The 13648-nt window shown below is 35.1% G+C and overlaps 3 non-coding genes across 3 annotated transcripts; 1 reads left to right on the forward strand and 2 right to left on the reverse strand.

The window, feature by feature from the left end:
- Window positions 1-8977: 8977 nt before the first annotated feature.
- On the reverse strand, window positions 8978-9049 carry TRNAE-CUC (transfer RNA glutamic acid (anticodon CUC)). Its single transcript has one exon. It is a non-coding gene; the product is annotated as a tRNA-Glu (tRNA).
- Window positions 9050-9771: 722 nt separating this feature from the next.
- Window positions 9772-9843, reverse strand: TRNAD-GUC (transfer RNA aspartic acid (anticodon GUC)). Its single transcript has one exon. It is a non-coding gene; the product is annotated as a tRNA-Asp (tRNA).
- A 412-nt stretch (window positions 9844-10255) lies between these two features.
- Window positions 10256-10327, forward strand: TRNAE-UUC (transfer RNA glutamic acid (anticodon UUC)). The gene has a single exon. It is a non-coding gene; the product is annotated as a tRNA-Glu (tRNA).
- Window positions 10328-13648: the final 3321 nt, after the last annotated feature.

Genomic DNA, 13648 nt, shown 5'->3' on the forward strand with positions numbered 1-13648 from the left:
CAGCAGGTGTGGTCCTCCAGACATTCTCAGGGTTGTGTGTGAATGAAGTAGCCACCAAAACGTTAAAATATGGTGTTCACTTAAATCGGCTACAACTTGCCATTTTTCTCAAAGTCTGTGCTTCAGTGGCTGGTCATGATAATATCTTTGAAAAATATTGGAGTGCAAAAGGTCAAATGACTTTATTGTCAAACACCTGGCATTAGAAAACAACAACAACTTTTGTTCGGCCCATTTACTAACTTGAAAAAAATTAAAAGTCAATAAAAGAAGAAAAAGAAGATTAATTTATTCACGAATTTCGATCGATGAAATCAAATCAGAGGCCCAGATTCTTAAACAAATTGCTCATATACTGTGGTCACAATGATGTTGCTACAATATAGGCTGCTGGTTGCAAGCTTTCAGCCGCCAGACGACCGTGGGTTGTCCAGTCCAAGCGCGAAATGTGGCAACAGAGCAACCAGAGATTGCAGTGCAGTAAGCTGACAACAGTGACTTCTTTCGGTACATGCTCACACATAATAGAGCAGTGGAAATGTGAAGTGGTAAATATTATCCAGTTAGGTATAGTATTACCTTTTTGAGTAACCCACAAGCATTTGCTAATAGTTCTTACGGCGTAACTTAACTTCAATTATGGCAGGGAAAGAAAAGAAGAGAAAATGGACAGTGAATGTTCTGTGTTTAAACAACAATGGAGTTGGAACTATTTTATGATTCAAACTGGAAATAAAGTAATTATGCCTGATTTTTAACGAATCAGTTGCTGTCTTTAAAGAATGTAATATTCCAGCTGCGGTTCCTCTATATGAGCACAGGAGCACGTGAACACCTTAAAAACCAACAATAATCATACGTATTACTGTATTAATATTATTACCGGTACATCTATTACTTTCCAATAAGCAATGTTGTTCCTACATTTTTCGTCTCGAGAGAATGTCCTGTTCGTGCGTCGTGTGTCTTTAAATCTCCATTGGACTGCAAGGAACGTAGAATATTTTCGCACAATTTTTCTCTAGTAGGGTGAAATAGCCTGAGGCGAGAATATTTTCTGGTTTGTTACAATGGTTACAATAGCTCTGGCTCGCACAAGTCTTAACGTGCTAGTGACAGAGAAAGAGAGATGCTCCATTTCTCTTGGGTCTGGCATCCTATTCCTTTCTCCCTCTTTTCACGTTTTCTCTCTTTACTTTTTTTTTCAAAATACCATTATGCGCGGGGGCTGATTTTGTTGTCTTTTGTTCAGCAAAGTAAGGAAAATACAAGCTGCATTGGTGCATATTGAGAGTTGAAACAGTAACATTTCAAGTTTGGAAACGCACGTGTGTGAAATTGTGAGTGTGTGGAATTAAAATAGGATTAAAACATTCCTCCGTAACACCATGGCAGAAGACCGATTAAGTACATTGGCTATGTTGGCAGTGGAAAAAAAAAACTTGTTAACATGATTAGAGACTTCAATAATAAGTTATTGGTAAGTTTGCATCTCTCAAAACTAGGCGCATGGAGCTTCTCTACAAATAAATCCAGATCTTCAACACCATCTACAACAGCAGTGAAGATGAGTCCTATGAATTAATTTTATTCTACTTTTGTTTAATGGTTGTAATTTTGGTTTCATATGCGTAGATTTGGTGCATGAATATTAGAACTCGTTTATCTCTGACGTGTGATTCAGCTATACGAGGATATATCAATGTGTTCATTACTCATATTTTTTGTGAACACCCATTCAAGAAAGGCACGAGCCGCCACTGTAATATTCGCAGGCATTATGAAATCAAACATTTTTCAAAATTTTCACAATTTACAGGGAAGTTACTGGATGATAAATTTGAACCAATGAAGTGTGGACTATCATCTTAACAGAATATTTTCAACAAACAGAGATCAGACAATGAAGCAGCAACAGTGGCTACTTTCGCATGAACTGGCTAAAAGGGCAAAAGCTGTTAGTGATGGTGAATTTATTAAATCGTGCATGATAATGGCGACAAAGGAGATTTGTCCTGAGAAAGTAGAATTATTTAATAACATTAGCCTTTCAGTACATACAGTTGCTCGCAGAGTGGAAGATATTGCCAAAAACATAACTTGCCAGTTGAATGAAAAAAGAAAACAGTTTGAAAGTGAAGATTTTAGGTCAATAAAACACAAGTTTGAATACCAATGTTGTTTATGAGCTTTGTTTATTAGACTTAATTTAAACTTATGTAACTTGGCCCGCGATTCTTTCTCGGATGGTTATTGTGGCCCTCGCTATGAAAAGTTTGGCAAGCCCTGCTCTAGGACACACACCAAAAATGATGGCGCCAGCTGTAACTCGGCACACATCCAACCTGTAGTCAGGTTTGTTCCAGACACGTTACAGCATAGTATGATCGATTGTTGCTATGGTTCCTGAGATATGCACTCGTAGATCATGCCTGGTTTGTAATAATGGTGGTAAGTATGCTCGACCTTTGAAAAACCCCAGAAAAAAAAATTACAGGGTGTCAGGTCTGGTGAACAGGGATACTATTGCAGTATTTAGTCATCAGGACCAGCATAAAAGAGAAATTTCTCGATTCATGTCGAAAGAGCAATTTCTCTGTTTCGTATTAAAGGCCTACATAAAATTTGCAGAAATGTTGTAATTTGAAACAGAGTTTTTATTATGTGTGAAAATTACACCACATATTTCTTTCTTTTTCTTCTGCAATTCTGCTATGGTTGCCATGGACATGACAGCACTTGTCACTATTCCCTCTTTCAGCATTCTGTATATTCATACCAATATTTTCTCTCACTGCATTAATTGCTGTCATGGAGCTACAGATATGATGTCGAATTTTAGACACCAGTTAATTGTCAAAAATGTCAGTATGTTGCTTAATTAAGTGGAAAAAGTCGAGCCAGAAGTTGAACTCAGGATCTTCAAGAGTGCGTACCAAAGGAGATGCTTCGTTTATTGTTGTATTGGTTGTTTCTGATTCTTTGATTATCTCAAAACATTTAGCAGAGCATCTTTCTTTTCATGTACAACACTTTCGATTCTAGTTTTGAAATAGGCAATTTAGATGAATAGATTATAAAGTCAAGTATATCTGGTAAATATTGAGCGTTACTATGGAAATGCGTAGGTAAGTCTGGACCAGTTATTTCATATCCTAATATTCAGCTTGTTATGTAAGGCTTTTCCATTTGGAGTTATTAGTCAAGATCTCTAATGATGATGTTTAGCATTCCAATCCCCACCTATTAGAAAAGAAGATTTCAACATTCTAGTTTGTCTACATCTTCGACAATTAGTTTCTTACTTGCAAATTGATATATGGCAGGGGTAAGATATTCTATTTTGTTTATTATTATGATAATAGTAGTGGCTTGATGTTTTAATTGTGGAGTGTAAACTCTGTTGAGGTATGTTGCATTTGATTTTAATTGCCGTACCACCAGATCCTGGCGTAGGAGCTTGTGTATTATAAATTCAGTACCCTGGAATATGCCAGTTGAATTTTTTCAGCCACACGAGTTTCGCCAACTAGGCCTATAACAATACCATAACACATCACAATAACAAAAGTAGACAACAAACACACATTCAAAGTATACAGAAAACCAACAACAACAACACACATACACAACACATCCAATCACCCCACACAACACAAATAAGCTGCATTCCGAACAATGGTACACAGACTACTCAACATACCAATGAACCAACAGGATTACAACGAAGAACTAAACACAATCAAATACATAGCACAAGAAAACGGATACAACCCCAACATAATAGACAACATAATATGTAAGACAAAACATAATCGCAAAAAACATAAGAACACAACACAAACACAAGAACACAAAAAATACATCACACTAACATACGAAAACAAAAACACACACAAAATTACAACCTCATTCAACAAATTAAATTACAACATCGCATACAGAACAAATAACACTCTACAAAAACATCTCAACACACAAACAAATACAACCACACAGGCGTATACAAACTCAAATGTAACACCTGCAACAACTTCTACATAGGACAGACAGACAGATCGTTTCAAACACGTTACAAAGAACACATCACAGCCATAACAAAATTACAAAAGACCTCCACATATGCAGAACACATCACAAATGCTAACCACACCCACAGAGACATCAACACAGACATGGAAATACTACACATCCAACCAAAAAGCCAGAAACTAAACACACTAGAACAATATGAAATATACAGACACACAAAAACACACTCCAACGAAATTCTCAACACACAACTCAACTTCAAAACACACACACTCTTTGACTCTACACTATACCACAGGAACACACCCTCACAGGAAACAGAAGACCAACAACGACCAGTTCTGAAGATGACCCATAAGTAGGTCGAAACATGTAAACGAGGTACGTTGAAATTTAATACAGGAAAGTCTTACCATACATATCCCGAAGAAATACCATAACGTTGTAACAGATTTGTAAACATCACGTATGTCGTAGATATACCATTAGCATTGAAGATGATAATATTGAATGAATTAATATTCATTTTATTTAAAGATTCTAACGTTAATATTAACTATTCCTGAACATAACGTAAATGCTTTTGATATCATATTTGGTGGGGGTTTTTTTATCTGTAATTAAGGCCTTGAATATAACTTGTTTGAATTTATCTGTCTAGGAAAAATGTATAAAGCTTTTAGTATCCTCGAATTCATTATTCTGAGGTGTTACTGCTGTATTAGACTGAACACGTTGGAAGCCAGGAATTGTTGAAGTGGTTGATCGTAATTTTAGGAATGATGACATTTTTATTAACTGTGGTAAATTCTGTGGCATGGCTCGAGACTCTTGTTGTTTTTTATATTGCTTAATTCGGGGACAGTTCCGATAATTTGCTGTGTTCCCAAACGCAGTTTGCCCAGGTTGCAAGAGTTTCAGGAAGTTCATCACCATCTTTTGTGTTGTGTTTTGTCCACATTTAACACATTTCGATGTAAGGATACATACTGAGCTTTATATCCTAAGCTTCGAAAACACTGTAAGAGAGAAAAATTGCCTTTCTGTGGTTCTGTTGTTATTTTGGTATTGTGAATACCTGTTAATGATTTCAATTTTTCTGTTAATTGTAAATACCCATATTGGAAGCAAAATCATTTCTTTTACTTGAGTTGCATTATCATAAAAGTGCGTTTCAATTGTCTTATATTAAGCAAAGTTATTTGCTTATCTGCTAATGCATTGACTATATTTTCTTGATTAAAGAAAGGCAGTAATCCTTTCATCGCAAACTTAATATTAGCTGTTTCTTCTCCCCATAATTATAATAACATATGTTGTGATCTTGACAAATTTTCATACCATAGTGTTATTTCTTTCTTCATTAGTGATAGATTTTATTTTCAATTGTTCATGAGGTAAGTATTCTACAGTGGAAACTGGGTGTTCTATCTTTAGCCGACTTAATATACTGGTTAACAGTGAAAATGTTTCTTGCTCAAAAATAGCTAATTCTTATGTATTTCCACCTGCTGAATTCAAAAATCACCATAAAAATGACATATTAGCTCTTGCTTTGTAGATAAAGTGACATTTCATTTTTTAGAGTCAACATTTTCAGTTTGGGGGAAATTTTGTTTTGGGAGTTGGCACACCTGTCAAATAACAAAAAACAAATGTTCTTCAGCTGTTTGTAAGTTACAAACATAGGTATTGTTGCTGTCACTGTGAATTTCATATTGTTTCTGCTGTAATTAATGCAGAATTTCTGGTTTGGAAGTGTTTTTAAAGCGTAAAATTTGTAAAAACGCCACGAAAATTGTGTGTTCGAAGTAGAAAATTAAGACAGTGTGGAACAAGAAGAAGAACCCAACAAGCCTTCCATATCCCAGGACCCTGATTTTGAGGAAAAAATATGATAAACAGCACAGACTGAGTCAAGCGGAATTGAATGATCTCATTAGAGACCTTGACCTGTCAAAGGAGAAGGCAGAAATTCTAGGGTCTAGACTACAGCAATGGAATCTTCTCCAACGTGATGTCAGGGTCTCACAGTACAGACAACGTCACAGGGTCTGCTTCCCTTTTTTTTTTTTTTTTTTTTAGAAGAAAAACAATCTTGTTTGCTGCGACATTAATGGCTTGATGAAATGTTTGAATTTGAACCATGATCCAATTGAATGGAGGCTATTCATGGACTCCTCCAAGCTTAGTTTGAAAGCTGTATTACTTCACAATGGCAATCGTCTTCCTTCTATTCCTGTTGGTCATGGAGTTCACATGAAGGAGATTTATGCAAATATGACAGCCCTCTTCGACTCAATCGAATATCATGTACACAAATGGAAAATCTGTGGTGATCTAAAACTCATTGCTGTACTCTTAGGAATGCAACTGGGGTACACAAAATATTGCTGCTTTTTATGTATGTGGGACAGCAGGGATAGGAAATCACATTATATTCAGGCAGACTGGCCTGCAAGAAATCATAACCCTAGCAAGAAAAATGTTGTTGCCGAGCCTCTCGTGGACCCAAAAGATGTTCTTCTTCCATCCCTGCATATTAAGCTGGGTTTGATAAAACATTTTGTCACAGGTATGAACCAAGAGGACAGGCCTTTAAGTACGTAAGAGAGAAATTTCCGAAATTAAGTGATGCCAAAGTCAAGGAAGGTATTTTTGTCAGGCCACAAATTCGAGAACTTGTAAAGGATCCTGCATTTGACCAAGTTTTGCCGGGGAAAGGAAAGGAAGTTTGGGAAGCCTTCAAGGGAGTTATTCATGAATTTTTAGGCAACAAAAGAGATGATAACTACACTCAGTTGGTGACAGTGCTCCTGCAAAAATACCATCAACTCGGATGCAAAATGTCCCTTAAAATCCATTTTCTCCACTCCCACCTAGACTTTTTCCCTCCTAGTTGTGGAGCTTTCAGTGATGAACACGGAGGAAGGTTCCATCACGATATTTCTGTTAGGGAACAAAGATATCAGGGCCGCTGGAATGAAACAATGCTTGCGGATTACTGCTGTCTTTGCGTAGGGATGTTCCAGAACTCACTTACATTCTTCCATAAATTTAGAACTCTTAGAATGTAACTGCCATTAAAAAAAAATTAAATGCACTTTCAATGTTGTTGGCATATGTGATTAAAATGTATCGTTTTCTCTTAATCTGTTAAACTGAAATACTTCCACCTATTGTGTATCACAGAAACTAGAGCTAAGAAAAATTTTTCATCGTCATATTCGTTTTTCTCAACCCAAAATTAGTAGGAATTGACTCATGAAGTGCAAGAAACATTCAAAAATTTTTTTTTTTGTTGGCCAGTGTAATTATTGTTCAAAATCTTTATTGTACTGGACAATAACGGCTGGAGGTTTTTTTTCACTTTTGGAGTTGTGGCGAGATCTGCGTTGTTCACATGTCTGATTTCCATTTGCTGTACAGATTTCAAAACTTCAAACTGATTATTTACTTAAATAGGTTGAGATAGGTAATGGACTGTTTTACTAGTTTTATTTGGTATTTAGAAACCCTATGATGATTGTTTTGTGGACTTTCTTTTACCTCTCTGTTGATGCGTTAATTCATATACTGCTACTGACCTATCTAGAAATGCTTCACTTACCGTACTTGACGATCTATTCCATTTTCCTTAAGAAGGTTCTTGTGGAAAACCAGTAATCTATTTTGGTCTATTTCATTTAACACATTAACTGGAGGTAGAAAAGGCCAATCCTTTTCTATATACTTCCTGTGAAAGTATCATTGGGCCAGTTTAAAAGGGAAACAACTCAAAATTTAAAGTTTTTAGAAAATTGCATTTAAACTTTCATGTTGCTGTGAAAAATTCAAGAACCATAGAAATTACTCCAAATTCTTTTAATTATGTTTTAAGGTACCACACTATACGTTCAAATTAGAGTGTGTTACTCGGATTTTTCACAGCAATTTAAACTTTAAAATGCAATTTTATGTTGTTGTTTTCTAATGCCAGGCGTTTGACAATAAAGTCATTTGACCTCTTGCACTCCAATATTTTTCAAAGATATTATCATGGTCAGCCACTGAAGCACAGATTTTGAGGTGTTCCGAATCCATTTCTTGGTTTGAGTTGCACAATGGGCAGTTAGGGGAGTGATATATTCCAATTCTGTGCAGGTGTTTGGCCAAACAATCATGGCCTGTTGCCAATCTAAATGCAGCTACAGACGATTTTCGTGGTAAATCGGGAATTAACTGTGGATTATGATGCAGAGAGTTCCATTTTTTCCCTTGAGATTGTGTTATCAAATTTTATTTGTTGAAGTCTAAGTATGTAGATTTTATAAAATCTTAAAAATTTTACTTGTTTCCCTTTTGAACTGACCCGTCGGTATGGTGTCTGGTCATCGGTTGACATTTCCGAAAAATATTACAACCATTTATTTAAGAAGTCTGAAGTTAAAAAAATATTTCTGTATAACTAATAAACCACAGAATAAAAAATACTAAGAACTAATTACAATAAATTAACTGAGCACTGTAAAAATTAATTAATCATGCGAGAAATTATAATAAAATAGTTGTTCGAAGTTCGCGGTTGCTATCAACAAACTCGATTATTTTTTTTATTGCAGTGACTGTGTAAATAAGTCGTTCTCGAATATGCCTATCAGGTGGCAGCACGATGAAATGTTAAGAGTAGTGCCATCTGTTATATACATTTTGTAGGTCATTGGATGTAAATTTTATTGTTATTGAGAAGTATTTTTAATTATTAATATTTTTGTGTAATCAGTTCAGTAGTAATAATAAAAATACATTCTTTCATTCATGTATGTAGTCAATTTGGAAAAACTGATTGCTAAGAAAGGTATTAATGATACAAACATAAGTAGAAATTACGTTTCTTATATACATAATTTTTAATAAATATAGCAACGTGAACATTTAACGTATTTAGTAATTAATGCAAAAAATATTCCGGTACCGGGAATCGAACCCGAGCCTCCTGGGTGAGAGCCAGGTATCCTAACCACTAGACCATACCGGACATGGAGGGAATAGTGAAACAATATTGAAGACACAAGGAATGTATAGTTTTCCTCTAAACAACATTTAAGATGGTTTTGTTTTGTTATATTTTTTCAATAAAATTGTAAGTGCTAATTTATAAATTGATACTTACAATTCCAATGTAGGAAACGGCTAAGACGTATACAACTGTAACATTATATAAAAATCGCCATCAAGAGTTCAAATTTCGTCAAGTTCAGTCATGGTCACGTCATGGAATTCACGAATACAGCAGAATAAACTTAATGCCCTTGCCAATGTCCCTTTGTTCGTAGTATAAATTCCGCCTAGACCTAGTCATGGATAAATATATAATATATATTTATCCATGACCTAGTGCTAGAATATTCGTTCGCTCTCAGTAAAATGTGTTGCGTTGTAATGCTAACACGAAGTCAAATGAGTAGTAAGTAATTCATTGTATTTTCATGGAGTCCCGCCCTCCATTTTTTATTTAACGATTGTTTCAACTACAGAGGTTATTCAGCGTTGATGTAGTCTGTAATCTAATACAGATCGTAAGAAGTCCCATAAACATTACTCACAAATTAAATGCTCCTAATTAGAAAATAGGAAAGGCTGGAGAATTCTGGACATGCAGTGAAATACCTGCCCTTGGACAGAAAACAATGAATGCTACAATATTAATATTAAACATTCGCTTTAATTTTAGCTAACGATAAGAAGAAAAAAAAAAGTCTCCCCGGCGGGGAATCGAACCCCGGTCTCCCGCGTGACAGGCGGGGATACTGACCACTATACTACCGAGGACTTGGGAGCGAAGGATAGAAAGTACAGTAATTAAGAAATTTTCATTCAAACTTTTATACACTAAACTAAGGATATTTCCTTTGTACATAATTAAACAGACATAATATATATATTATTTAATAAATAATGTCGGAATATATTACCGTTTATAGACTAAATTTTTGTAATGCTCAAAAAGTTAATACATAACACGCCATAACAGTGTTATTGATTCGAATGTACGTTCAAAATAGCAAGATACGTAGGAACGATGAAACATTTTTCATCAGAACTGAGTATGTATTTTAAAATGATCGTATCTAATTTCACATTTTAAGTGATATCAAAGCAATTATTACATTGATAACAAGAATGGAGTACTTCTGTTATTACAGGTATTGATAAGTCTAGGAATAAAAGTTGTAATGCATGATCCCATGTGGTCTAGTGGCTAGGATACCTGGCTTTCACCCAGGAGGCCCGGGTTCGATTCCCGGCATGGGAACATTTTTTTTATTTTTAATCAATCGTACAATTTTGAAATGCGATTTATATTATGTTTTCATATTGGTTCAGAAACTTGTATGTTCATTATTAGAGTACATTTTTTTAAATACAATTTGTTATTGTCAGCAATATGACTAGTTGAAAGTGTCAAATTGTTTATGTTATTACTTCTACACATCATGATTTTGGCAGATTTTTCAATTGTGAATTATTGCACCTATTGTAAGGATTAAGAAAATCATTGCAAATATTACGAATGGAAACAAATCGTTGTTACAAAGTGACACGCACTTGCTCATTGTAGGTTTTACATGTTTCGCAGCATTTTAGTAATTCTATCATGTTGTCAATGATATTACCACTTATAGTTTATTATCTTAAATTGTAATTATTATTCGTAAGACATGCGAAAATTAAATAGACTTATACATGCATCCAATAAGGAGATATCTTTGTTTTGTGGATTGCACAGTCTGAAACTGATTTAATTCAGTGGCGTATACTGGTTAAAGGGTTTGGGCTACCACTGACCCTGTTATTACACAAAATATATTTTAAAATCCCTATAATAAAATTCCTTACATATTTATGTGAATTTCAGACATCTTGATTGGGACGAAAATACGTTGATGACTTCGTCATTGAAATTACAGTTGGGCCACTTGCAAAGTTTCTGTAGAAATGACTTTTCAATCGATATTAGTGCCAAGCCGGATAAACGTTCTTGTGTATGAGTTGATCTACAGTAGGATTTTATTCTCTTCAACGCAGAAAATGTTCTTTCTACCGATGCTGACGTAGCTGGTATTGTCACAATTAATGTTGCCAATTTAAGGACTTCAGGAATAACTTGGTTCAACTGGTTTTCATATATATGGCAGATAATATTTCATGGATAGGTTTGTTCGAAAAATCAAAGACTTCTGCTGAATATATTACACTTAATTCATTTTTCTAACGTACTTGATCAAAGTGACTGTTATAGGACTGAAATAATTTGTTTAGTGCCTCATTCGGGAAGTTTTCTCTATAAGCAGAAAATTTTTGAGATTCTAGAAGATGTGTAAACTGAAGCTTTCCATAATCAGAAAATCTGTCAGTAATTTCCATGTGCATACGATCTAGTATGCTGTAGTACAGCTGCCTGTATTTCAATTCATCATCTCCTTTTCTTCGCTTTAATGGTGGTTCCATTGTATTGGCTGAAGAATTTTCATTTTCCATATTACTCCATATGGACGGAAACCCACTACGTCTGAACTCGGATATAGTATTTTTTTTTTTTTTAACTTTGATACCTCTTGCAAGTAGTATGCTATGTCTTGACTTTTTGTCTGAAGAATATTGTAGAGCACATCTGTATGTGCGAACACTCTAGCATAGACTTCAAGAAGAAATATATGCTGAAACTGTGCGAAAAAATTCAAATATCCTTGAGCCTGCACAATTACAGCATCATCCCAGTTTTCTTCAGAGTCATTACAAATGATATTTTTAAAGAAAGCAGTCCGCTTTTCTCTGTATTCGTTTACTGTATTTACAAGCCAAGATGTAAAATTCAATCTAGTTGGTGCTGCTTTTGGGAGTTTCTTGTTCATAAATTTCTTGAGTTTTCTGATCTTTTAGGAGATGATGAGAAAAATGCAGCTAAACCCGACAGTGTTTTGAAAAAAATGCGGCATTCTGGAATGGATGAAGTAGTTTGTTGCAAAACTAAATTGAGAACATGGCTGTAACAATGGACAAATAGTGCTTGAGGATACTTTTCTTGAACTTTTGTTTTTAAGCCATTAATATTTCCCGCCATAACTGAAGCACCATCGTATGTCTGTGCAATTAACTTATTGCCGACATTATATTCTGCTATAACACCTTCCACATGCTGAAACAAAGTAGCAGCAGTTTTGTCCGAACTGACATTTGTGAATCCTATAAACCGTTCTTTATCATAACCCCACTTATAGCAAATATTAAGTCATTCTGAATTGCGGGAGAATTACCACGAAATAATGTTGAACTCTCAAGATGATTGGCCAGTAAATGGTCAAATTCACTTAAGGAACTCAAATATTAAATATAATTTCCTATATTGTCTGATTCCACACTCTCGTTATGACCCTGAAAAGCCAATTCTTGTTTTCCTAGAAAGCAGACTGCGTTAATAAGACGCAGTAAAATCTCCCGATTTTTTTTTCACAAGAGCATTGTGTTGGTTGATGTGTAGAGCTTTTTGCTTATCTAGCTGTAAATCAATTCTTGTCTTCCCAAAGTTTGCAAAGTTCATGCTACTACAAATATGAGCTTTTGATTTGTCGTATTCTAGGACTGCCGTTCGAAGGGAGTTCATATTAGAAAACCCCTCTTTTGATCACACATTAGTTTCGCGGCTAAATAACAAACATGGCCAGCAAAATAGTTTAGACAGTTTAGAACTACCACACAACCAATTCCACTTACCATATGATGTTGAAGTGAAATGGCGTGTGTACTCACGCTGTTTTTCTTTTACGTCCATGGACAAATTTAACTCAGGAGTTGGTCTTTCCTTTTTCACAATTTCAACTTTCTCGTTGTTATGTACGACGGTTAAAAGGCACTTTTAATAAACCTTCTATTACACAGTCATTTTCAACACAAACCTCTCCAGAAACTTGTTCTGCCATATTTTTCATAATATCACTTAATTGGGAAATTAAAAACTTAATAATTCACAATTAATATAACTCTTAGACACTCGAACAAATCACAGATTTAAAATAATGCACTGCAAGAACACAATCACATTCAATTGCTAGCGTACTAAGCGTATTGCTGCTTCGCGCCTGCGAAGAAACCGATCACGAGAGCGGCAACTCGCTCGCCTACAGTGCACGATGGAAACAGAAGGGAGTGGGGGGGACTGACAGTTGTGCGAAGGACAGCGTGAGCGAAACGGTCACAGGCTACCTCACGTAGCAAGCGGTTTCTCCAGCGATGCCGCCTTGACAACTTGTTTCTTTTCGAGAGCAGAGAGCGCATGTAAATCTAACAATTACTTTAATTTTAATTACTATGGTAAAACTAATGATACAAATGTATTACATTATGTTATATTATAAACTTTTTCTTTTGTAATTTCCTTGGGCTACCGCCGGTAGCCCCGGTAGTCCGCAAAATGCGCCCCTGATTTAATTTATAAAATGTGCGATTTAAGTAAATGTTTGGCTTTACTTTTGACATAAAATGGCTTTCCGTAACCAGTGCATAGCTAATACTTCTATTAACCACCCTTTTTAAAATAGTAGTTATTTTAGTAAAGAAAAATATAATTAAATATTTC

This window comes from Periplaneta americana, chromosome 11, assembly GCF_040183065.1.
Source record: "Periplaneta americana isolate PAMFEO1 chromosome 11, P.americana_PAMFEO1_priV1, whole genome shotgun sequence".
Classification (NCBI taxonomy): Eukaryota; Metazoa; Arthropoda; class Insecta; order Blattodea; family Blattidae; genus Periplaneta; species Periplaneta americana.